General features: G+C 41.5%; 1 protein-coding gene across 1 annotated transcript in view; it reads right to left on the bottom strand.

The window, feature by feature from the left end:
• The window catches only part of LOC131572827 (urea transporter 2-like), a 303,174-nt gene that overhangs the window by 122,646 nt on the left and 154,393 nt on the right, over nt 1-26,135 (bottom strand). The window contains exon 3 of the mRNA XM_058826210.1: nt 2,500-2,605. The gene's annotated coding sequence lies outside the window, so the exon portion shown is untranslated. The remainder of the gene's footprint in view (nt 1-2,499; nt 2,606-26,135) is intronic.

Raw genomic sequence — 26,135 nt, 5'->3', positions numbered from 1 at the left:
TGCCATGTTTTTGCCAGTCAGGATGTGGCATTTCAGGAGTGGAAGATATTTAACCAAGCCTTCTCTCAGCTCATGGTTTACTGCAAATATTGATGGTTTACGACATGGATGTTTTATTGCTGAATTTTCTGCTGGGCTGTTACTCAATTTCAGTAATGAATTCCAGCCTGCTTATTTATTTATTTATTTATTTACTTACTTATTTTAAGCAGAGCTGACAAGTTTCACAAGAATTATATGTCACAAGGAGGTGTCTTAGTTAATTTGAAGAAGCAAATTGCAAGAGCAGGAAACCTCAGCATGTGAATTAAATTTTATAAGACAGACATAAAGTGAAGTATATTCTCATTATGGCAGAGGACTCTTCTGAGACAAAGAACTGCTGCACCAGGGAATGATCGAGTCCCACCCAGTCCCTACCAAAAAAATCTTATTTGTTCGAAAGCAGGGAAATCCTTCTTCGTCTGCAGCTGACTGAGAGTATCACATATCCCTGAAATGAGTGGCGCAATCACTAAACACAAGATGCTTTCCTTACACTTTAAAATATACCCAGAAGGCTTTTCTGAACCCAGATCTTACTCTGGAAACTAAAACTTGTGATGTGACCTGTCAAAATTGGCAGTAATTAGGAGAGGGATATCCCCAGCCAGACTAGTAGTTAAATTTTTAGAAAAAGCATATCATTCTTTGACCTGAATATTGATGAAGTTTCTTTTTTTTTTCTGAGTTAATTTTCTGTCTGAAAGTGAGTGCTTCATTATTGCTCATGCTTATTTTTCATTGAAATAACTTTCCTACCTCTCTGGGTATGAAAACATTGATGTTCTAATGAATGCTGGATGTCCTGCAAAATAAAGTCTTATCTGAAATGCTAAATTATCTTTGTCACTTGGAACCCTCTGAACTTCATAATTAAAAAGAAAGGAAAAGAAAACAGAAGAGAAGAGGCCAGAAAAATCCCAGTCTCCAGGGTTTTTTTTAATTCTTTGTTGCAAAAGGACCAAGTATTCCTGCACTAGAGCTATTTTTTGGTGAGAGAAAACACTGTTGATATTTTTCTGAGGATACTTGACATTTTTTCTTGTGAGATGAAGGTCAAACACTGTGCAGGCAACATTCCTTCCCCACCCATCACCAGACACTCAGCTCCCACCTCTGCTTCCAGGACTGAGCTCAGACCTGGAGACCAAACCCTGCTAGGGCTCGGATGCTCTGGGTCTTCCCAGACATGGAGCTTTGTGTAACCCAAACCTTACATCCCTGTGTAGTGTGGCTTCCCTGTCAGCACTTTTGCACACACTAAAAGGGCCGGGAATGACAGCACCACCTCCTAAAACATGCCATATTGTCTTTCTTGACCCACACTGCATGTTCTCTGCTCGCACACGTGAGCGTTTCTCCTGGTTTGCCAAAGCAGGAGCAGAAGCCTCCAGTATTGTCCTTCTGACATTGACCAATGCTAGAAAGCTACCAGATGGTTAAAAAAAATCTTTACCAACCTTGGAGGCACTGATGTGGTACGGTAGCAGCTGACACCAGCTGTTGATTACCTAAAACCTTGCAATTTTTATTTTCCTTAATGTACATCAGCTGCAGAGCTCACTGTCACATAACATTTACAACTGTCTAATCTCTGCATTCTCCTTCAAATCAGGAATCAGGTCTCAATAACAATCTATGATTTGGTGAATAAATTATATCACACATTAGGATATTTGTGTTGATCCTTTAAAATGCAGTCACAGAAGCCCTCAGAGAGCTACACAATGTTTAAATGAACAAATTCACTTAGAAGTATCATCCCTGTATACATATATGTGAGAGGTCTTTTATTTACTCAGCTAAATCAGGAAAAATAATCATATATTGTAATTTTTTTGTCTCTAGAAGCTGTATAATATATGCCAAATCAAACATGTAAGTTATCCATCTTTAATAGCGTTCTTTGTGCCATATAACTGAACAGCAGCTGCTTTGTCAAGTGACCAAGAAATTAGACTTTGGCAAAACAGGGGTTTTCATCAGCATATGACCTTAAGATAACATTTACATTTCAGGAGATGCTGTTCCAGTCAGAACAGAACTGCAGGGCAAATTCACATCTCTGAATACTCATGGAGGCATCTGACAGAAAAGCTAATAAACGCGTGAGATTAGTACAGTTTTATTTTCCATAAATCTGGGACACGTTCAGCAATGTCAAACGGGTTCTTGTGCCTTTAAATGAATAAATAAACCCAAGCTTACTCTGGAGCTCAGAAGTGAGGTGGAATTCATTTAGCTCATTACCATTTAAATGATAGATGGACAGGGTAAACTCTTTTCTTTTGAGGCAGGGTATGGACAATGAGGAGAGGAAAGCAGCGGTATTACATAAATTTGGGCTCCCAGGCTTAGATGATTGGATTCAGATGTTTCCAAGGAAATTATTTGCTCCAAAAGGGCTCTTTGGTTACTTACAGGTATAGCAATCATATTTAAAATGTTTTTACTCACAGGCAGACTCCTATATCTTCAGTCACGTGGGATTTACCGGAGGGTTTATCCTTGGGCTGCTCTGTTGAGCACAGAGAATTCAGGTGGGTGTTTTCAGAGAGTTAGGCTGCCAAGACATACAGAGGAAAAAGCAACATGTTTAGAGGAGAAATATTTTGCTTTTACCATTCTGGCTATAATTTATTTCCAGCTTTTGCAGTAGGTCATTATTTGCCTCTCCCAGCTTGAAGAGAAATTCAAAGGGGAGAGAGGGAACAGGTAGGTTTTTGTTTGCTCATTTATTCTGTGACAAAAGGAGGTACCTGGGTAGTTGATAATAAAAAGGTAAGATATTCATGCTTAGCCTAGGATGACTAAGAAAGAAATGTTTCATTATTCTGTAAATTAACTCAATCCTCTGTCAGCCATTGAAAAGAAGGAATAAAATGGTAACACATTTGTTTTTGTCTTATTTAAAAGGCATAGAAAGGGAGCCCAAAACAGATGAGACAATAGGAGAGTTCACATGTGACACTTCTGCTACAAAATCACAGACAACTGGCTTCTTTTTCCTGGTTTTCTTGTGACCTTGAAGCTTGATGTAAACTCTCCAAAAGTTTTTGGAGCACTGACAGGTCTCTTCTCCCAGTTTCCAGAGAGCTGACAGCTCCAGTCAGAGCTATGGATAACTGGTGTGTACAGAGCTGTGACGATGTTCTGATGTTGGCATCAGACTCCTGTGGTGACATGAGAAGAGGGATGGAGATGGGAGTTTTGTGGGAATCCAGAAAATCTTATAACTCTTCATAATAATGCTTCTTCCTAACAAAAGAGCTCTTTAATAAATGCTCCCACCTGTGGCTTTTCTCAACCTAGGTGGTGTTAGTGGCCTCCTGAGTGGTGACAAACTTTTCATCATCCATGTCTTTTCCAATTTTTCACATCTGAAACCTGATTTCTGCCTCAACCTGGTATTTTTGTGCTTACCTCCTTCTTTCTGGCCCTTTCACACCCCTCCTGCATTTCAGACCTCACTCAGGACGAAGATGAATATGGTCTGGGCTACTCAGGGAGATCACCTCCTCTCCTATTTCCTAGATTTCCCTTCCACTGGGAAAAATGCAAATAAGAAGTTGGGTTTTTTTTTCCTGTCCAGGAAGAACTCTTACACCACCATAACTAATAACAAGAAAATACAATAGATACAACCTGTCACAGCATCTGATAATACTGGACATCCATTAACCTCTGCCTCAAAATATACAGAGTCCAAGCCCACAAGTGATGTTGTGCTCAGTCATACTCATATTTTGAGCCAGAAAGTGGGGAAATCATTACACAAAGGGACTCAGTTTGGAAGGGGAGATGTGTCTACCTGTGTGGCTCTTGGTGACACCAGGAGCCCCAGCTATGGGACTACAAACATGGTTTTAGTCTTATGTTCACTGCTTATGAGGAATCCAAAGCTTTCTCATTTTAGACTTGAGAGTAAGAGAAACTTTAAGAAAAGGCAGAAAGGTGGAAGAGACAAGTAGGACAGTAGAAACAATAGGATGGTCCTTAACTGACTTGTTTTGGTGAGACAGATAGTGACAGCATGAGCAGTAAGGAGGAATCTGGGTGAAGGAAAGGTTGAATGGCATGATTAGTCCTCCTGAATAGCAGAGGATGTTATGTGAGCAGATTGATAGTACTGGTGGATCTTCACCAGTGATTATGGGGAATTAGATGCAAAAAGGGCACAAAGCAGAACCACTGTGTCCTCCCAAGCAGCGTTTCAGGTAGATTGGGAGTGTCAGCAGAAATCATCTTTGGAGACTGTTGTGTTTGACACCCAGACCAGGAGGAGGACCAGAGCAGGAAGGGTTGGGGGTCTGGTTTGTGGGGCTTGTCTGGATGGTTCTGCAGAGAGAAACACAACAGAAAATTGTAAGGGTGGCAGAGGTGGGTGTGTTTTTCTCATAAATGACTTTAAAAATAAAATAATCCTGTGTGACTTCTCATTGTCTCAGGGGTGGACTGACAGAGTCACAGAAGCTGCAGAAGAGTGTACCCCAAGTGTCTCTAAAATGAGCCCCTGTTTCCTGAGTCCCCCTTTACAACATTAAAGGAATTCCAACAGGATCACTTTCTTCAAAGGGCTCTAAGGGCTTTTATCCCCATCTTTCTTGGTCTGGAACAGCCTAAATTTGTTAAAACAAACAGAATACAGTGCCAACTACATTGCTTTTGGAAGGGCTTTAGTGGGTGAGGTTGGGATTTCCACTGACAAGGGAAGTTTTCTGAGAGGAGTTAGTTGATGGGTAGGTTTGTAAGTGGATTGGCTTTTTGTTCTGATCTGCTGGCATTTTCTCTCTTACCTCTCCCTACAATTTAGGAGTCTACAGGAGGAATATTTTAAGGCACACAAATAAAATGAGAAGAAAAAAAGTGTTAATAATATACCCGAAGATTGCAGGAGACAGAGGGAAGACAAACAGAAGGGATTTTTGCTTCTACAGCACCACAGAATGAAAACATCTGTTTCCAGTTGACTCACATTCCTAAAGGTGCACTAGTCCTTGATCAAACCTATGCAGCAGGTCTTGCCTGAGCTGTGGGGTTTATATCAGCATTATATATCTGGCCCATGAGCAGCCTACACTGGCCAGGTAGCTAACAGAACTGAGGTATTTGCTTTTCTTTTCCTTATTTTAAAGAGCTAGGCTGCATTTGCAAACAATGAATTATGTTTCTTCACTGCTGACAATTGCAATAGTTCTTGTGGATGCCTCCTTGTTCTGGGCTTGGACCTCAGCCACATTGCTATTGCCTCTGTGCCCATCTTTCAATTGCTATTCATCATCCATCCATCCATCCATCCATCCATCCATCCATCCATCCATCCATCCATCCATCCATCCATCCATCCACCCATCCCTCTGATTCCCTGGCAGAGCAGCCTGGAGTTAGGCAGGCATGCTGCACTTTGCTGCCCTGCAAGTGTCTTTATTTTTGTTGGCTGGGGAAAAGCTGCTGGTCTCAGTTTCTTTTAAAATATTTTGTGCTAAAGAGAGGAGAGGAAGCTGAGCTGCAGAGCCTGGGGGCTCCATTCACTGCTAAGTTTAACTTCTTCAGGTCAGCTGCCAACAGCTACCAACACTGTGTCTTCCAGCATCTGGTGTTGGAGGGTGATTTGGTAGAGCCCTCCATCACGTGCCTCCCTCTGAGCCCACGAGTCGTCCTCCTGATTTTGGTGAGACTATTCCAATCACTCATGAGTCTCAGCTGTAAGTGGAGGTGGCAAATGGAAACAAAATGAAACACAGAAGTGTTTTCCTTTTTATATGTTGCCCACAGCAGGAATGACTTTGTTGATGCTGACAGGGCCTGCAGACACAATATAATTCCTTAAAAATATATATCATTAAAATATAATAGCTTAGTTTCTGAGGAATGAACAGGTTTTCAGGCAAAAGTTTAAAATTTGCTCCCTCATATTTGCCATGGACCACACTCAGACTAGGATTACTCTAAGCAGCATGTGGAAGGTGTAATTGAATACCATATTACAAGCTGAGGTCTGGCAACGTTTTTCAATTTAAGTTGGGCAAAAAGCACTGTTTTTTCAGGCCAGCAGAGCAGTATCTCATCACCTTTCCTTTCACCCAGTACATATCCACAGGTGGGTCAAATGGAGCCTACTTCCAGGAAAGAATTCAAACTTTCATCCTGGGCAGAAACCGAAATGCCTCCACTGCTTTTGTGCCTTGTCTAGTTTATTCTCTGTGTAAACCCATACTTAAACTCTGAGAATGGTGCTGGCTAATAGTTATAAAGACCTTCATACAAAAGTGTAGTTTTAAGGTCAGTCATCAAATCTCAAACACTGCAGATTTTGTGCTGGTGGCTGGATGTCATGTGGACAGATCCAAATTCCACTTTGGCTCTCAGAAACATCCTTGTTCCCTGACATGGCAAACTGCTTCTGCAGCTTAGGGTGCTTAGGAGTGAAAATGTGGCAGGACAAGGGCAAGCAGAGAAGCCACCCCAGGGTAGTCCAGTTATCCTGAAGAAAGCCCTGCACACGTATGCTTCCTCTTGATTTTAGGGAATTAGATGCAAAAAGGGCACAAAGCAGAATCACTGTGTCCTCCCAAGCAGTATTTCAGGTAGATTGGGAGTGGTTCTCTCACGTTTTCCTCAGGAGTGGGTCTGTGTATGTTGTGTTGGCACAGAGGGGGTGACATGCCAGAAATGCACAGAGTTCTTAGTTCATGGTGGTGTGTTTGTCTGCTGCTCACCACTGTGACCCTGGGGCTGTGACAAATAGAAACTGCTGCAGTGCTGATGTTACAGCGTTTGCCTTTTCTGGAAAAAAGATTACCCTGTAATGTGTGGATCTGGAACCTCCTCTGACATGCAGATCTCCCTTCCTAGGGAGGATATGGGTTCTGTATCCCAGTTTGCATGGCTCTTCTGCTGGGGCTCTGGGAAGCATCCCTTCATCATTCTGGTGAGAGCTTGTGAGCAGGGAAAGAAGAGGGGAAAGGTCTTATGAAAGACTCAGATCTGATCTGGAAGTGACTGAGACCTGTTAAGCACAGACCCATTTTTAGACCTCTGCTCTATAAATATAGTTCTTGCCACCAACACCTGCTCTACCAATAAAGTATCATCTGTGAGATGTCACTCACTGACATTCAGTGTCACATGGAGAAACAGGCCAGGCATTTGCCAAGCTGAGTGTGTTCTCTGCAGGGAGGAATATAGCTACAGATCATATGACCTGGATAATATTTGACAGGATTATGCCTCCATACATGTTTGCTCAGCACCTTATGCACTGAAGTTCCCCCAGTTTGGAGCCACAGGACATTAATGTAACCTGGCTATTATTTATGTTGGCAACTAAGAGATCATGGGTGCAGAAGAGAAAAAGAAGCAATGCTAGTGAATGGATTTGGGTGTTATGTCTTTAGCATCAAACATCTTAATATGAATACAAGACTGCATTGAACTAAACACAGTGGAGAGATTCTGTCTCAGAAGCTATATTTTCCTTAAAGATCTTTGTTTTCAGAGGTCACACATATTTCTATACATTTTTGTGACTCAGAATTGCTCTTTGCTGCATGACAGCTGCAGTTCCATGCCTGATGGAAGGATTTTCCTCCAGGAGAGGAGAGAGGCAGCAGAATTGTGGTGCCCATATACAGAAGGTCACACAACTTCACGAAAGGGACAACTGCTTACCCCTGTAACCCACTCACCTCCTTCCATTCCCAAGTGGAAAGAGAACTGGTCTTGCATCTTACAGTTTGGGATTGCCTGGGACAGGTTTGGTATTTCAGTCAGACTTTGACCATTGCCTGTCCCACCTCAACTAAGAAATGCCAGGGGGAGGCAGGTGTTGCTCAGGGTGGGGATCCCATCATCTGCCTGGAAATTCCCACATGGAGATTTTGGGCTCCTGTGCTGCAGTCACTACAGGTGTTTACCAGCAGTGCTGAATCTGAACCCTGCAGGAAACTGAGGTGCACAGCACATGGAGGAGGTGGTGTACCTGAAAGCTCTGTTGCTGAAATCACCTCCTGGCCATGTCACCACCATTTACCCCACTCAGCCACTTGCTGGACATGGGGGTATTGAGGGTGCAGCTTTCCTTTCCCAGCTCTCATAAAATGGAATTGTGGTTCTTGCTGTTTTTTGCAACATCTCAGCTTAGCTACTGAGCTGTGGGCACACAGCCTCCTTTCTCCTTCCTTTTGCTGTCCTCCATTCCCTTACCAAGCACCTGCAGTGGCTTTCAGCACGGGTTCATTGTCTGCCTTTTGATTGCTGCATATATGTTCAAATTGTTATTTCCCAGCAGATGTATCACATGAAGGTACTGAATTCCCACCCTTCCCTCCCCTCCCCTCTCTCAGAGCTCTGACTCTGGTCTCACAAAAGCACCAGTTTTATTGTAACAGAGCTCAGCATTTAAGCCTTATTCTCAGATTTGTCTGTCTTAAAACAGAAGATATTATAAATATTGGCGAAGGCAAAGCAGCAAGCGTAACCTCCAAATCTCTCTTGTTCAGATCAGATGTAGCCTTCCTGCTGTAATCATTCCTCTCTCCCCCTCCTTCCCCTTCCTTCTCTCTCTTTTTTGGATATGTGTTTCTCTCTGACTGTGATTCTGCAGTGGCAGAAAGGGGTCAATCTATCTGTAAAAGATGGACTCAGCCAAGCTTTTCTAGCTCTTTCCTGCTGATGGCAATTATCCGGAGGTTGGCAGTGGTCCCAGAAACCTGCAGTTCCTGCAGTCCTGCTGCTGTGAGCCTGCTCCACAAAGCCAGCATCCTAAGAGGATCACTTGGTGTGATGCCCAGGAAATGACAAACAGAAAAGGTCACACGTACTCCAAAAAGATATACTGCTCGGCAAATTTAATTGACATTGTGCAGCTTTTAAAAACGTCCCTGCAGACATTCCAGCATTTAACAGATGCAAGCAAAGAACAGAAAAATAACAGGGCTTTACAGAAAGGGCAGAAAAATACATTCTTTCCCCCCAAAATAATTTTTTTCATACCCCAGTAATATCCTTTCACATGGTCTATTGGATCAGGATAATTTTTTGTTACCCCTGGCCTGACAAGTGAAACCTGCCATCCCATCCCCCAGCCTCCCTTCCCTCCCTCACACACACACTGCTGCTTTTTAAATCATTGAGCTTTCATTTCACAGGGAAGCTGTCCTTTTCTTTTTCCTTGCATGTTAGTCTGCTAAAATACTGTACAGGGAACCAGCTCCCTGACAAGGCCAGGGCTGTGCTGTGTGAAGGGAGACCATTCTGTCCCGTATTATCTAGCCAGAGGACAAAAATGCTGTCTGCACCAATGGGCTTTTTCTTTAACAAAAAGTAACAGGAGATATATGGAAATTTCAGAAGGTGTCTGATATCTAATTTGCAAGAAGTGGCAGGAAGGCAGGAGTGGCCAGAATGAATTTAGGATGAAGGCAGGTGGTCCTGGTTCAGCAGGGACTACACTCAGTAAGGACTCAGCTCTTCTTTTTTTTTTTTTTTTTCATTATTTGTTTCAGCCTCCTTTTGCTAAGAACAAATTCAAAATCAGTTGGATTTTGTGGTTTTGCTTTCAGTGCTCCCCAATTAGATGGAAAAGAGTGGGTTAAAAAAAAATAAATAAGTAATATGACTGTTGACAATGAAGCAGATGTGACACAGCAGATCTGGATGCTCGTTCCATTTACACCCATGCAATTTGGGATAAAATGCACCATCTTCCCTGCATAGTAGTCATCAGATAGCCAGGATAGTAAAGAAGCAATGTTTGGGTCCATGGGGAATTTTGAATCCTCACATTTGGGTCCCAGCAATTGTGTCAGCTGAATTGCTGTGGAGAGGAGTGGTTGATGTTTACAAAGCTTTCATGAGCTGCTATCCTTATAAAGGCCCCAAACTGCCCCCTTTCAAAGGTGTTGTAAAGCACTTGGTGCATCAGTCTAAACACTTCAGGACTGTATAAAGAAAAAAGAAATATCTCTGTGGGTTTTTCTCTGGTTACTACATTTAAAAAGAATTAACTACTGTATCTAAACTGTGGGTGTGTATATGGGTAACATCTGAGGAAGCCTGTCACTTATTTTCCTGGATATGTCCAGACTTGAGCAATTTTAAAATTTCAACATAGAATCAGTGGAATAATTTTTTTCTGTGGAGCAGTACAAGCAGAGATTTTACAGAGCATAACAGCAGTGCTGCAGCAGCCTGTAGAAAACAGGGAAGGGAAGAAGGACAACACAAATAAATTTTACTTGGAAATGTTGCTTTTGAATAATTAAGCATACAGCTGGAAGTGACAAAATTCCCCCTGGACAACACCTTGCTCTAACAGTCATTGAAGGTGGGGAAACATGGTTTGACTCTCTTTGCAGCAGGCAAAATAACCCCATAATTGTGGTGATTGTTGGGACCAGAGCCCAAGATTTCCAGTCCAGCCCTGTGCTAAAGAGCAGGTCACACTAAAATAGAGGGGACTGAATTAATGACAGATCCATTTTGAGGCAACTTTTGGTGTATATGCTCCTTCAAAAGAAGATCCCATTGGGAAGAAAACATGACATTTGACTTCTTTAGCGTGGAGGTGGCAAAATTCACGTTCTGAAGTAAAGCTGAATCTTACAGTTTAAGGAATGGCTAAAACACAGGTGTGGGGAAATTTTTCAGGGCTCTATTCTTTCTAATTCTGAGCAGGATTTGTCCATCCTTCATCTACCTCAATGCCAGGGCAAGTAGCCACGTGTCAGAGTTATAAACTTCATGTCAGTTCCTACCCCAAGCCACGCAGAGGGATAAACATTAGCCCTGCCTTTGGAACATCCTTTGGTACTAGTGCAAACCCAGAACAGTTTTCAGCTCTGGCAAAGTCTTTTTGGTTCAAATCTGACTGCCAAGCAGTGTGTGAACTAATAAAGCTTCAGTTTACATAGCATTATAATAGGATTTTGGCTTCCTCATGGACTGGCAACTCCAGTCTGAGATTCTGCTATCAGAAATGGTTAACTTTCCAACAGCCATTGTTTCCCATAAGGGGTTTTTGCTCTTGACAAAACCAGTGTATATTAAGTGACTCATAGCCTTGTAATATTATTGCCTGGTTTCATAACACGCTCTCCTGTTACACTGGACTTCACAGAAGCAGCACAATAAAATTCAGAAGTTGATCTCCTCTGTACTGCAGACTTCTGTTGACACAATTATATTGGTCAGGAGAGGCTAGAGGTGAGATCTCTGGCTGTAGAGCAACAATCAAGAAAAGCCTGACTGTAAAAAATGTCATAGAAGCCAAAACTGAGCTTTTACCATATTACTGCTTTTGCTTCAGGATGTGGGGCAGAAGATGAAAGATATACTTTCCCTCTCCAAATTACTTAAACCTTCTACTTCTGTCCTTTTGGGGGGCAAAAATCTGTAAGGCACCTTGATATTTGAAACACAAAATGTTTTATGAGTTAAAGCCTGATTTAGGTCTTCTCCCTCAAAACCTCAAAAGCTCCCATCATTTAGACCACAGGAAACTTGCCAGCTGTGGAAATATTAAGGCTTTTACTTCATGCAAGTGAGCTGTTCTGACTCCCTCTGCTAAAATGGTAACTTTTTGCATAGGCTTGTTTTGACTGATATCCAATCCTGACTACTTTGTAAGGCAGTTACACATGCAAGCCTGATGAAAACTATTCAGCTCTTGCCAGCTCTGCAAGGTGACCAGTTCACTAGAGGAAGGTGACAGAGTGGATCTCCATGGCTTATCTACAGAGAGACAAAATTTGTAAACTTCTGCCCTGTTCTGTCAACAAAAATGTGATTAAAACCAAGAAAATGCTTAAGCTTTTCTGATGAAAATAGGTGAAGTGGATGCTGAGGGGAGGGCATATACATTCCAATGAAATTATTTCAATTTATGGACCATTAATATTCTACAATTCAACACTGGATTGATTTTATAAATCTTGCCATTAGACTTTCCTGTTTTCACTTCTTATAGCAACTAAGTATTTAGAAATCTTAGTAGATTAAACCTTCAGGAAACAGAAGATTTCCATTTGAAGCCACTCCTTTCTTCTCATGGAACATTTAGAACTAGAATAACAGAAAAAAAATTCTAGGAATAAACCCCTGTGGTGTGTCAGTGTGAAATATCATCAGTGGGAACTCAAAGATTGTGTAGTCTCAGGAGAAACAAGAGAACACAATTTAATTAAAGCTTCTTATTTTAATTGCAAAATTGTATAATTTTTTAGTTCAGTCTTTCATAGGAAAAAACCCCACGAACTGGATTATGGCCAAGTGTGATGAGTATTTCTTGCTATTACACAACAGCTTAGGAGGAAATTGTGGAATCTTGCAGTAACTTCGTGGAAGGGACCTCTGGAGGTCACCTAACCCCGCCCTGCCCTCAGAACAGGACACACTGCACTATTCTATTTCCAGACAAAACTGTGGAGAAACCAGGCCAGGAAGGAGGTCTTGATCAGTCAGGGGAGCAGCTCTGGTGCCCACCCAATTGTCAGTGAAGCACTCCAGGACCATGCACAGAGGTGCTTCCCAAACAGGGGGAACCTCAGGGGAGAAGAGGGAGTTGCCAGGAGCACAGAGCTCATGAGACAGGAGCTGATGAATCCCAAGCCAGGAGCAGTAAAGTCCAAGCTTCCCTATAAAAGAAGCCCTCAGGGAGCACTGGGGACCAGGAGCACTGCCAGCTGTGCAGGGTAAACAAGACACAGTGGCAGCCAGGGCAAGCCTACACGAAATCCTAAAGACACAGGGACAGGCTGTCCCCACATGCCAAAAAATGAGTCTGCAGGGAAAATATTGTCCTTGCTGAGCAGAGAGCTTTGGCTGGAAATTATTTAAAAAATGGGGAGTTAATGACCTTGGGAAGAAGGAACAAACAATTCAGGAGAACTGCAAAAATGTTGTGAGGTTGTACAGGAAGAAAATTAAAACGACCAAAGCCCAGCTAGAATTTAATCTGTCATAGAGGACAGCAAAAATTGCTTTTGCAAATGCACCAGCAACAGAAGGAGGGCAAAGGAGAATCTCCATCCTTTTTTGGATGGCCTGGATGGTCCAAGAGCATCCTGGATTGTGTCAGCACTAGTGTCCAGCTGGCCTGGGGCAGGGCCCGTCCCCTGTGCCGGCGCTGCTGAGGCACCTCCAGTGCTGGGACAGCTCTGGGCCCCTCAGCACAGGAGAGACACCGAGGGGCTGGAGCGTGTCCAGGGCAGGGAACGGAGCTGGGGAAGGGGCTGGAGCCCCAGGAGCGGCTGAGGGAGCTGGGAAAGGGGCTCAGCCTGGAGAAAAGGAGGCTCAGGGGGCCCTTGTGGCTCTGCACAAGTCCCTGGCAGGAGGGGACAGCCGGGAGGTCGGGCTGTGCTGCCAGGGAACAGGGACAGGATAAAGCCTCAAATTGCCCCAGGCGAGGTTTGGATTGCATGTTAGGGAAAATTCTTCACCAAAAGGGCTGCCCAGCCCTGGCGCAGCTTCCTAGAGCAGGGGTGGAGTCCCCATCCCTGGCAGGATTTGAAAAGCATGTGAATGTGGCACCTGGGGGCATGGGTTAGTGGTGGCCTTGGCAGTGCTGGGGGAATGGTTGGGCTCAATGTTTTTAGAGAGTTTTTCCTACATAATTGAATCTGTGATTCTATGACATTACTTGCTGTCTATGACTTTATTCTCCCAATGTTCACTACAGAGTCTGAACATCTTCCATGGAGAGCCAGAATTTTCATCTTTCTGAGATGAAAGTATTTTTTCCTCTTTTATATATATATATATATATATTATTTGAAAGATCTGATCATCATCCTCTTCTCTAGTTGCTGGCAGCACAGACACAAGTCCAGGTGCCAGCAGTATATTGCTGGTGATCACAGCTCTGCACTGCAGCCTTGAGAGGAAAAAAAACAAACCCTCCATCTACTCATTCTTTTTAACATATATCTTGCTGCCCTTGATCTGAAAGTGCTTTGCCCTCAGTTCTCACAGCTCAATTATTTAAAATATGGTTGTAGGCTCATTAACAACAAGAAGGGACAGGACTTTGGTTTTAGGTTTTGTCTCAAAGATTTGGACATTCCAATCTGCACAGAGCTTTGTAAAATAATTCTGGGACTTCTGTCAGGTTTGATTTATGACAACACGTGTCAGATGTAATTGCACCATCACTCTATCCATTCATTACCAGTGTTTCTCTCTGCAATGCTCTGCACCAGATCTCCAAGGGACAGACTGACCTGAGCTTGTTTTTCCAGTGAACAACAGGATTAGAAGTCCCCATTCCATCATGTTTTGCAGATTAGTGACCACCCTAAAACTGAGGGGTATGGTCAGAGACTACAAACCTGCATAAAAAGGAGATGCTGGGAATACCCTTGCCCAAGTTTGCCCCAACAGAGTGAATCACAGTGCCTGCTGAGAGGGCTTGAAGAGGCCTGCCCTGTGGATATGTTCTTTATATGTAAATCTAGCACACCCATAGCAGCTCTGGGTTGCATTTTATGGTGCATCAATTTCACCGAGTACTGGATCTAAGATCTTTGAATCATGTTATATTTTCTAGTAATAGGCAACTCACAGGACTCCCAAATTGGTTTTATGCAAAAATCTCTGTTCCTCACCTTTTCTTTCCCATACTTATCAAGAAGAAGTTTTTCATCAGTGCCTACACACATTCTTTTCTGATAAAAAGTAGAGGAGATATAATTGTGGAACTACTCTACTGCTTCAGATCAACATCATCTCTGGTGGTTTAAATTTGTTGTCAAAACACAATGTTGGTGGGTTTGTTTTCTTTTTTTTTTATTTCTTCTGCTTAGCTTTGAGATTTGATCTCTCCTCAGCTTTAGGTTTCTTTACAGTCATAAATTGAAATAACTGTCAGGCTATCATGGCAGCAGGTTCATCACTGAGCAGTGACTGAAGCTCAAACACAGAATTTAATTAACACTGGACAGTATTTGTGGGATATAAAAATAATGTCTTTTTTCCTCTGGAAAACAGTCATTTTCTTGAGAAGTTTTGTTTTTTTGTTGTTTTTTTGGTTTTTTTTAAGCTAAAGGCCTGAATTGAAGCTCTAAATAGCTGAGTCCTAAAATGCATTTTTTACCTTGGATGAATTTCACATCATTTAATCCCAGATAAGCATCATAAATGTCATAGATTCATAGAGTAGTTCAGGTTGGAATGGAACCTCTGAAGGTCACCTGTCCAATCTCTTGATCAGAGCAAGCCATGCTTCAAAGTTAGATCCACCACATCAGGGTCTGGTTCAGCCAAGTCCTGAAAATCTCTGAGGAAGAGCTGCACTGCTGCTTCTGTGTTTTAACATGCTCAAAGTGAAAAAGATATTTCCATATCCAGTGGATATTTCCTTTGCTGCATCAGAGGAGAGCCTGGATCTCTCATACCAAAAATCCCCTTTGATAGTCAAAGACTGTGACTAGATCCCGCTTTAATATTTGGATTGGCTTCACATTTCTGTTTTCATGCAAACTAAAAAGTCTCCAGGAACAGGGGGAGAAGGTTGGGTTCCTGAGGTATGCCACTTCATTTTGTCTTTGAGTTTGGCTTTGTGTCATTCCATCCAAAAATGTCTTTGGGGATAATGTTGAAATGCCCAACCTAAATTTCCACTTTTGAACCATCCATCTGAATTCTTTGTTATTTCATGTTCTCAGTGAAACAGAAAGTCTGGGGATTGTACAAGCAAACTCTGTCCACCTTTAGAGATATGACCCAGTCCAGATAAACTACATAGGAGCTGGGTGTCAATGATCCTTGATGGTCCCTTCCAACTCAGATCATTCTATGAAAAGCAAAATTTTGGTTTCTTGCAAAAAAATTTCCCCCAAACTCACGCCTCTCACATCCTACTTGTCAGATGGGTAGAGACACTTAGTCCATCCTGTGAAATCTTTCAATAATAAAGAGGTTCAGCATCTAGTTCTGGGACACACACGAAGATGAAAACCAAGAATAAACCATGAACTATGTACATTGATGAAAAAAACCCAGCAACTCTAGAAACATAAAGCCTTGGATAAATTGAAAATCAAAAATTCAAAACCGAGGAAAGGTTGAAATTCTGGCGTCAGGTTGTGCAACTCCTCACCACAAGATGTCATTGGGGCCAAGAAATTAGTGAAGTCTGCTCAAGCAACAGGATACCCAGAACGATCAAGGGATGAAAGACTTCATGTTTCAGGGTTAAGACCAATCTGTAACTGTTATGATTTAGGATGAAATTCTCACTGAGAACAAATTACTCAACATCTGCCTGCTACAGACTCAGTTCACATTCCTTAGAGGCATCTGATCCAGATTGGTGCTGGAGACTGGATGCTCATTAGCATCTCTGGATGCTCACTCAATAGCTCAATAGCTAGTCCATGTGTCTGATCCAGTCTGGCACTTCTTGCTTTGCTATGGTTCTTGGTGTTTTCTTGGTGTTTTTTTTTTTTTTTGGTTCGTTTGTTTGTTTGTTTGTTTTTTTTTTGTTTTGTTTTTTTCCTTTTACCAGTGCAAAAACATAACCAGAGAAAACAGTTAGCTGTTCCCCTTGCCCCTGAAGGCCTGATTTTATTCACAGAATGGTTCAAGCAAACAGAAGGCAGAGCCATCCTGCACCATGATGCCTTCAGAGCTAAAATTCTCCAGGACAAGTGGCCACTGGCATTGTCCTCCTCTGTCTCAGACATTCTGGTAGCTGTGTTGCCATACATTCCAAAATAATGCCTTTACCACTGTCCTCTGTGCACACCCAACGCAGTCCATCCCCATTCTCTTGCCTCATTGTCCTGATTTCCCTAACAAAGGCAGGCCAGCTCACAGGTTTCAAACCTCAGGGAATTCTGCTGTCTTGATGAGCACCCATAGCATCATTCCTCTTCCTACTGCATCACCACCACTTCCTCATTTCATCTTTGTTTCTGGTAGGCTGCACAAAGCTCTGGGATAGACCACGGCTCAATTGTGATGCAGATTATTTTCACCTAATCTCCAGCACTGTGTTAATTTTAGTGCTCCCCGATGTGGATTTAAATCACTGGGACAATTTTGCTTGCCATGTAACTTGAACTAAGTCTGTGAGAGTGCAGAATAGGTTGAGTGAGTGTACTATTTTTATATCTTAAAGATCATTGTTCTTTTAAATATCGCATGAGTTCTAAATATTTAACTGAAGATGATTGATATGTCTATTTTCCATACAGTGTAACACAACTTAATGGAGCCGTAAGACTTTCTGCCAACGCATTACAGGATTTGGAATCTAAGTAACTCTTAGATTACTGGCATCCATGTCTCCCACCACAAATGATCAAATATTGTGGTGGCAGCTATGATACAAATCACAGGAGTATCTCTCTCTCTCTCTCTCTCTCATTGCTATAACTATAGGTTCCAGGAAGAGGAAAACACTATCTACAAGCAGATGAAATCCACAGCATTTATACCCCAAGGTTTCAGGCCCCAAAGTTTAATTGCAATGGCAATATTACACCACACAAAAATTTGTTCAGAACTGAAAAAAAACCCAAACCCTTTGTGCTCTGCTTTTGAAGACACCCTTCAGTGTCCACATCCCAGTCTGGCTGACTGAGGCTGACTTTATGCTAGAAATATTCAAGTGTGTTGAATCTTCCCCATCAGCTCTACTAGACAGTGATTATGGAGGGTGATGCATCTAAAGCTTGAGACTTTCAAGTAACATGAGGATTTAGACAACCTTATTATTTCAGATATTTTTTGGTGCTATATTTGGATGGGCTTTTCATCAGTAGGAAGGTGGTGTTGAAATCAGGATTTCTCCAGGGAGAGAGGTATACCAGGTGACATTATTCATGCAGACCAGATTTTATTAGGTTTCATCAGCAGAATTACAGGTTGCTGCTGCTCACAGCTATTCCTGTTTTCTTGAAGTGATAACTATTGACCTAAAATGGTTGATGGGACTTGTCTTGTGTGGAAAAAATACACAGTGGAATGCTACAAGAAATTCCCTTAAAGAGCAAGTTTGTCTTCTTCTCTTGCTTCTGTCACTCTACAAACATTGACATACAATCAAAAGCTCAACATTTACAAATTTCAATCCAAGTTAAGGTCTCAAATGCGGCAGTACTGGTGAAATAACTCTGCTCTTGACTATCTTCAAGGTTGACAGTGTGAGTACATGGAGGAGTAGAGATCAAATCTCCAAAGAGCTAGCACCACTACCTTGTTCTACTCCTACCACCTTGACGTGTCTCCTGTTAACCCCTCTGCTCTCTGAAAAATGCTCCTGAGGACAGACCAATACCTGTGAGCACGAGCACTGCAGGAGGGCCCTACTCAAAGTGCTTCAAACTCTGACCCAATTGCCAACAAACCCTGTGGAAAGAGAGGAGCCACTCCAAAGAACATAAGGACTATTTGAAAAGGATTCAGACATTGATTTTTACAGAAGGAGAAGAGCCTGTCTCTGACTCATCTTAAATTACAGAGAGTAATGTCAAGAATGGTTTAGCCACACCGTGTTCTGTATTCTGCTGGGACAGAACCACTCTGCTCATTGTGAGTTTGACACCATCTGAGTCATTAGAAATGGTTTTCATGGACAAACCCATTTCGAGCCTTGAAATACAAAAGTTCTCTGTATGGAGTGTCCGTGAGAATTCCTCCCGTAATTTCACATTTGGATTCAATAGCTGAAATGAATTATGAAATTCTCTACACTGTCACATATTAAGAAGGAACTGTGAAATGCTGATAAGATGTCGAAACGAAGGCAAGGGGATTAAAAGGTCATTCTGCTGCACTTTTTCATCTGGTGAGGATTTCAGACTGAGCTAATTACCATAGTACCTGAACACTTAATAGACTGTGCCAGATTTGTTAGTGATCTCAGTAATAAGCTGAGTACGCAAACGTCTCTATAAGGTCTCAAAACATCTCCAAAACACAGGTGGAAACAGAGCTAATGAGTCCAGCCCACAGTGGACTGGGAGATTCATGTTTAATTTCTTAAATAAGTGATCTGCTGAGAATTTTCTCCCCCTACTCGTTATCATCTCGGTTTGGCTCAGGAGGGAAAGCTCAAGTTCAAGTGTGCCCTGAGCACAGTCAGTACAGCTGGGTCTCAGAACTACTGCAGTACAAGGAACAATTTATTCCTAAGCTGGAGAAGCTGGGGATGACTGATGATGAAAACATATCAGCAGGGTTTGGGCTTGAGGGAGAAGTGCTAAATTCTCTTGGTTTTTTTGTTTCCCCATTCACCTGCTTTCATTCTATAAAGAAGACATGAGTCCTTAGGAAATAAATTAAATTTGGTTCAAAAAAACCCCAAAAAACTACTGATAGAGAAATGTCGATTTTTTTTTTTACCATCTTGAATTTTGACTACTAGTACTAGTAAACTAGTAGTTTTGAATACTACTAAAATTTTACAACAGAAGATAAAGTATAAGCATAATATTCAGCAGAAAACCATTTAATTTATAGAAATAGATGCTCAGAAGCTTTGAAATGTGTTGTTTTTATACCTTCTTCACCAAAAAGGATTATGAATTTAGAGACTGGCTATGCACCTATAACATTTATTTTATTCTAAACTATGGGATCAGCCATTTGTGAAAGAAGGAACAATCATTTGTGTATTTACAAAGTCCTTGACAGATACCTGTGTTTCAATTATATCCCCACTGTGGTGTCCTTGGTGTTCTCTCTGGTCAGATGAGAAAATATTTGTGTTGTTTCTCATGTTTTAACAGGAGATCCCACCCTCATTTGGGGCCCATTTATGAGTTTGCACTATATTTAGGGGAAGTTTCTCAAGGAAAAATATTCTGGAGGATCTGTCTACAGACCTGCAGATCCAAAAGTCACTCCTGATGGCACCTGTTTATTTATTCATGTGATGTGGTATGTAATTATAAGACTCTATGAATTGCACTGCAGGGGGCAAAAAGCAGAAATTTCAAATCAACACATTCTCTCTTCAGTTTGTGCCATGGCACACACTTATTTTTTATCTATTTTTTGATACATTTGTCCCTTTATTAATCTTCATAACATTTCATATTGTAGCACCTCCAATATTCTCTGAGCTGCCCACACTGATTTATATGTTCCTCAGAATTTGATCCAAGTAGTAGGTTTTTGTTATAAAAACCTACTACTTTTTTAAGAGATGAATATTGGCACAGATGCAAAATTGATATTAAATTAATCCTCTTTGTTGCAATTATAAATCTCATAGCATAAAGCTTTGGGCAAGAATATTAGAAAGTGAAAGGAAATACATAAAACCCAGCCCAGGACCTCTTCCACGAAGTGGCTGAGCCATATTTTTGTTGAATTCAGTAATATATGATCAGGACCAGAGTGTATCTAAGTGCGTACAGACAGGGCTCATGATTTTAGCCCTAGACCCATGTTTTTGTAAGAGAACTGATCAAACATTTCTTTATGAAAGAGCAGACTCATAGTTTTAGCTGTTTGCCTTCCTGTGAGTGCATGACCTATAACCTGGGCTGCTGGATAGATTATTTCACATGAAATAGAGAATCCATTATACTTAACAATTTTCAATGACTGAAACCAGTGATTGGCTGAGGATCTTGATTATTTTTGCACAGACTCTACTTATTTATGAACTGTAATTTTGTTTTTTGACAAGAATTAACCTTCCTGTATTATTCATACTGATATTCACAGCGATTATTTTTTTCTGATTTTATAACCAGTACCTGGCTGCTTCCACAATGAAGATTTTCACAAGGAGGAGAAAACATAGCAAAATAATTTTCTCTCTCTCTCTCTCTCTCTCTCTCTCTCTCTCTCTCTTTTTTTTTCTCGTGTAGGATTGGAACTAAACCCCCAACATTTTTCTGTCAAAGGAAACTTGAGACTTTATGTATTCAACACATTGTGTGGAACTATTTCAGAGGTTTGGGTCATGAATGGCTTCTTTCCATTAAAAGTAATGGTGTTATTCCTGGCAATGTGAGCTTGCTTGGTTTTGCTCACAAGTAGAATCTGCCTGGACATATAAATCAGTCCCTGCAGTTTCAGGGGAACAGAGGAAGAGGAGGCACAGCTCATCTCCCAAGCTATACTGGCAATTTACTTTAGCACCTACACCACTGAGATTTCCATTGCTGTTTTAGTTCTGGTGGACTCAGGCTTAAATTGAAGGATGTGGTTTTGAGACCTGGCCTTGGGGGCCTCAGAGGTGAGGCTGAGGGGAGAGCAGCTCATGAATAGGTGTCAGTCTGCTGGGAAAGGCACACCTGCCCCAGAAATACACATCTAGCACTGGCTCCACCAGCCACATTCATATCATGTCTGGGAGCCCCTTCTTGGCCGCCTCTAATCAAGGCTTGGCATGTGGAGAGGTGAAAGTGGCCTCCACTCAGTGCCTTCACCCCTCAGTGTTTTTACTTGCAATTTTAAGAAACCCCAAACACAAACTCTACCCTGTCCCAAAGCTGCTGTGACACAAAGGATGGGTCTAATCTGCTGTCTTCCCCCAGGCTGGGAAGGATGTGTAGCATTTGGCTTTTTGCCCAGAAAATCAGACCCTCCAAAAGGTAACACACACACACACACACACACACACACTTACAGAGGGGTCTTGTGGCAAAAGGAGATGGGGGAAAAAAACCCCTCATTTCTGCAAGGTTAATTGACTTTAGAGTGAACTTCATCTGAGAACAACCCCTTGTGCTGATTGCCTCTGTTTGTGATCTGGGTGGAGGGGAATGGATTTTGCACTCAAATAATCAGGCATCAAGGAGGAGTGCAGCACATGGGAGAGCTGATTTAAGTCATCTGGACAAAACAAATGGCAGGCAGGGCTCAGAACATCTTGTGGTGTGCTCTGGACACATCACACCCTCTGCTGATATCAGTGAGGAATATTAAGTAGTGGCACATCTGAAAATAAGAATCTTTGTGTAGGTTGTGAAATATGGACTTGGTGGCTCTAATTCAAGACTCTCAGGCAAGATTATTCAAAATATATAGAAACCCACTTATTACAGATTTTCAGTGAAATATTGGTACCCTTGAAAATCTCAGTCCTGAACTTTACCAGGGAAAATTATGGAGGTATATTACCATATTAAATCAGTCACAGGTCCTAAGCAGATTTTAGGAGAGGTGGCCCACATGTACATATTAATTTCTACAGACACAGAGAAACTCTAAAAGCTTTTCTTCCCATACTGCCTTTTTGATGGAACTTAGTATCCCCTGTTTTTTTGTTTTTGGTACCTTTTTCGTTTGAAATGGGACACATCAGTGCACTGATTTAATGTCAAGAGTCATTTGCTTTCCCTGAGTTCTCTCCTTTTCCTGACAAAGCAATGGAGAATGGTGAGAAGAGGGGTGGGTTTTTGTGTGCAGGAGGAGAAGCCCTTCAGGAGGCAAGACCTCAGGAGGCTCTTGCAGATCCTGACCTTGGCCCAGTGCTGCACTGTCCCAACTCTGGGATTTCCAGATCAGAGCAGGGCCTCATTCACACAGCCTGGGAAAGCAAGGGCAGTGTCCTCACAGATGTGTGTGTCAGTGCTGTTGACAAGGAGTCAATACTTGACTATTTAAGTCTTTTGGCCACAGGGAAAATTAACATCACGAAGATGGACTGTTGCAAAAAGCCAAGTGCTTCTAAGGGGAAGCACTGAAGATTCACATGCAGCTTTAAGGAACAATGATTAGTTGTTATTTATGCTATAGGAATACCTGGACATCTCAGTTGGACTCCAGGTCTTGTTTCGTTGGCTGGTCTCCACTTCCTCTCTCGTGTTTCTCACAAAATGCACCTTTCACTATTACCAAAGCACTACTGAGAGAACCTTCTATTATGGCCAAAACCTATTTCTCCAGAAAGCCAATCCTGGCCACTATTTTATCAGCCACATAAAATTTGTTTAGTTTTAAGGTTTCATCCTATCTGCTGGTGGATTAACAAGTTACAAGGTCCAGTAATTATAACTCAGGATATTTCCAACAAACCTCTTTGCTTCTAAAGGGTGGCAGAGGAAGAAAAGAAATGGAAAAAAACATCAGCTCAAAATTTGTCCTCCAAGGACCATATTAAAATCTATAGATTAAAAAAAAAAATAAAAAAATTATCATTTATCATAATGAAGCCAAATCAACTGTTTTGGCCTTGCTTCTCTTAGCAGAAAGGCTTTGCTGTCTGACTTCTCCTTGGCTGCCTCTCTAGGCCTGAAATTCACAGCTGCATTGAAGCAGAGCAAGTCCAATAATGCCATTTGTTTTTCACTTAAAAAAAAAAAAGGAAAAAAAGAAAAGAGAAAGAGGGACATATAAATGGATCACAGAAGAAGGGGGCCATTAGCAGATATTTAGTCTGACCATGGCTGGAAGTGCAGATGGTTCAGAGGAACACAGCCAACTTGGCGTTTATATAAGCTATCTTGTATCTCCCTCTTTTTTCCCTACACTGGCACTCAGATTGATTAAGAGGTCAAATAAAGGCTGCTTCAGTGTGAGAGTGTGCATGATGTATGACAAAAAATCCTGTCTCACAGTTCAGGCTTTCTAAACAACATAAAAGGCAAATCAATGTATAAACTAATTCTCAGCCTGTTTGAGTCTTTTCTTCCTGAGAGCCGTATGGACCTCTCTCTCTCTCTCTCTCTCTTGTTTTTTCTTTTTTTCTTCTTTTTATCTTTTCAAATGTCCCAGTGACAAAGTGGTAAATGAAGACAAGTAGTGGAATGCAAACATAAGGAGGTAGAATAAGAAAGTCCCCTTTAATAAAGGAGGTGAATATTACTCTATATTCAGTAGACAGGAAATATTCTCCAACAAATGTCTTTCCTGAACTATAAGCAAGAAAAGAAAAAAAAAAACAAACAAAAAAACCCAAACAAAACCAAAACACAAAACAAACAAACAAACAAAAAGTGTGAAGGTCTCTAACTGAGAGCTTCCCTTGTGGCAGTCTGCCTCCTGCATGGCCTGGCCTTTCTGCACAGGGGTTCTGCAGGTACCTGCTTTGTGGAGTTGAGTCTGTAAAAGAGAACTGGAATTTGGAGATGCCGTCTGCAATAATAAAAGTAATGATCTTCATATGAATTTAGGCACATGGGATTTTGGTGGTGTTTAGACATCTGTCTTACAATTCCTTTTAGGACAGAGGATGTCTGGACACCTAACTGGTACCTGAATCACAGATTCCTTACAAAGAGCCCCTCTCCAGGCACAGCTGGTGACCTGCCTGAGTGTAGCTCATCTCCCCCGAACTTCAGAACCTTAAAATGCCTCAGCATCTGAAAACTGGGCTAAGCCAGGAGCTTTATTAAAGGCAGGAGCCCACCCCTAAGCAGATCTAAAGACTTGGGTCTGAAGTGAGGCTCAGGTTGCAATAGCTCAAGCCGGCTAACTGAAGTCCTGCCTGTGCTTTTAATGCTTAATTACCCCAGGTGCCATGGGGATGGATACATTGGAAACAGATGGAGAGGTATTCCTGAGCATCTGAAGATAAGCAGATCAGTTAGGCCAGGTTCTGTGGATCTTGTTTGAATAGTTAATCACAGGAACACAGAGATGAAGAGAACCACATGGGTCACTGAGCTCAGGTCTGTGAAATTTTCTCATTATAATTTACAACCTGGAGAGTATCAAGAGCGTGCCAGGTGCTTCATATAGTCAAACAGTCTGACAAGCTGGTATTTATTTTGGAGCCAAAGGAGGCCTGTTTGTTTTATGAATAAAGGTTGTTGTTATTTTTTTATTTTGAGACTGGGAGGTTGCTAATCATTTTGTTTACACCGTCCTTTATGAGGGGATATTTTTGCTCACCTCTGTTACTGTTGACTCTGCATCATGGCCTAGCATTTTAATTTAAGACCTGTGACTTTCAAAGCCTTCTTCATAACCACTGAGTAGCCTTTGAATGTCTTTTTGCTCTGGGCTATTTAGACACAGCTAGACACACACATGTAGCTACTGGAAATTAATAAGTACATGTAAGTGTCATATATCCTTAGGACCACCCTATGGTCCCAAAATTTGTGCATGGTTTAAATACCTGCATGCATATAGCATAAAAACTCCTTGAAAATCCACCAGAAAGAGAAAATTATCTTATTTACCAAAGCAACTGATCATTATTTTTCCAGACACAAAACCAGAAGACAACAGAAACACCTTTTTGTAGTTGGGATTGTTGATGCAGTTCAATCACTTTGAGTGTGCACTAAAGAATTAATGCCAGCCTGACGTTAAAATTGATAACCAAAATTCTTATTTACTGAATATGAGTTTAAATGACAAAACCACATTGTTATGTCTGCTTTAAGGAAAAGTCTGTCAGGGAGTTTGACATATTGGTACGAGTTTCCCTATAAATATCCCAGAGAAAGCAAGTGTAGATGGTTTTAGAAGCATTTATTGGACTATAAAAAGTGAAGATTATGAATAGGTCAATATTTTGTGAAAGGTGTTAATATAAAACAGTGCTAAAAGATTCAGAAATGATCAGTAGATATTTTAAGCTTGCTGCTGACAGAAAGTGACATCTGATAAAGATGGAGATAAAAATATCAGCAAAAGAGGTTACCTACACTATACCATCCATTTATTTGTCTGAGTTGGTAACAATTAGATTATTGACAATAAATAATTTTGTAGCCCTTGGTAAATTATTTATGGATGTGCCCTTAAAAAAATGCTTTTGTTCATGTGATTTTCCTTCTGATACATAAAGCTCCCAACATGTTCACCGAGCAATTTTTGTCTTCTAATGAAAAGTCCCTGAAATCCGGCCAAGAATAACAAACTTAAATCAGTGAAAATAACTTTGTAGCCACCAATATTATCAGATAAACTTAATGTCTGAAAATAGGGACAGATGGGTAAAACCCAGGCTTGGTAGGATGTCTCTTGCAGCATGAATTTCAGGAGTACTTACAGATAGCCAGTGTAAGACAGGAAAGAATTAAAGGTAATTTGGCTCAGGTGCTGAAGTTTTCCACAACTCAGTGTCAGTGGAAAAGTCTGACATACCATTCAAAGCCATCTGAGGAAATCCTTGGCCATACAGCTGAAAATACAATTTCTCATGCTTCAAGAAATGAATTTTCCAGAAAATAAAT

Source organism: Poecile atricapillus, chromosome Z (assembly GCF_030490865.1).
Source record: "Poecile atricapillus isolate bPoeAtr1 chromosome Z, bPoeAtr1.hap1, whole genome shotgun sequence".
In the NCBI taxonomy this organism is placed as follows: Eukaryota; Metazoa; Chordata; class Aves; order Passeriformes; family Paridae; genus Poecile; species Poecile atricapillus.
This window is presented reverse-complemented; position numbering and strand designations above follow the sequence as displayed.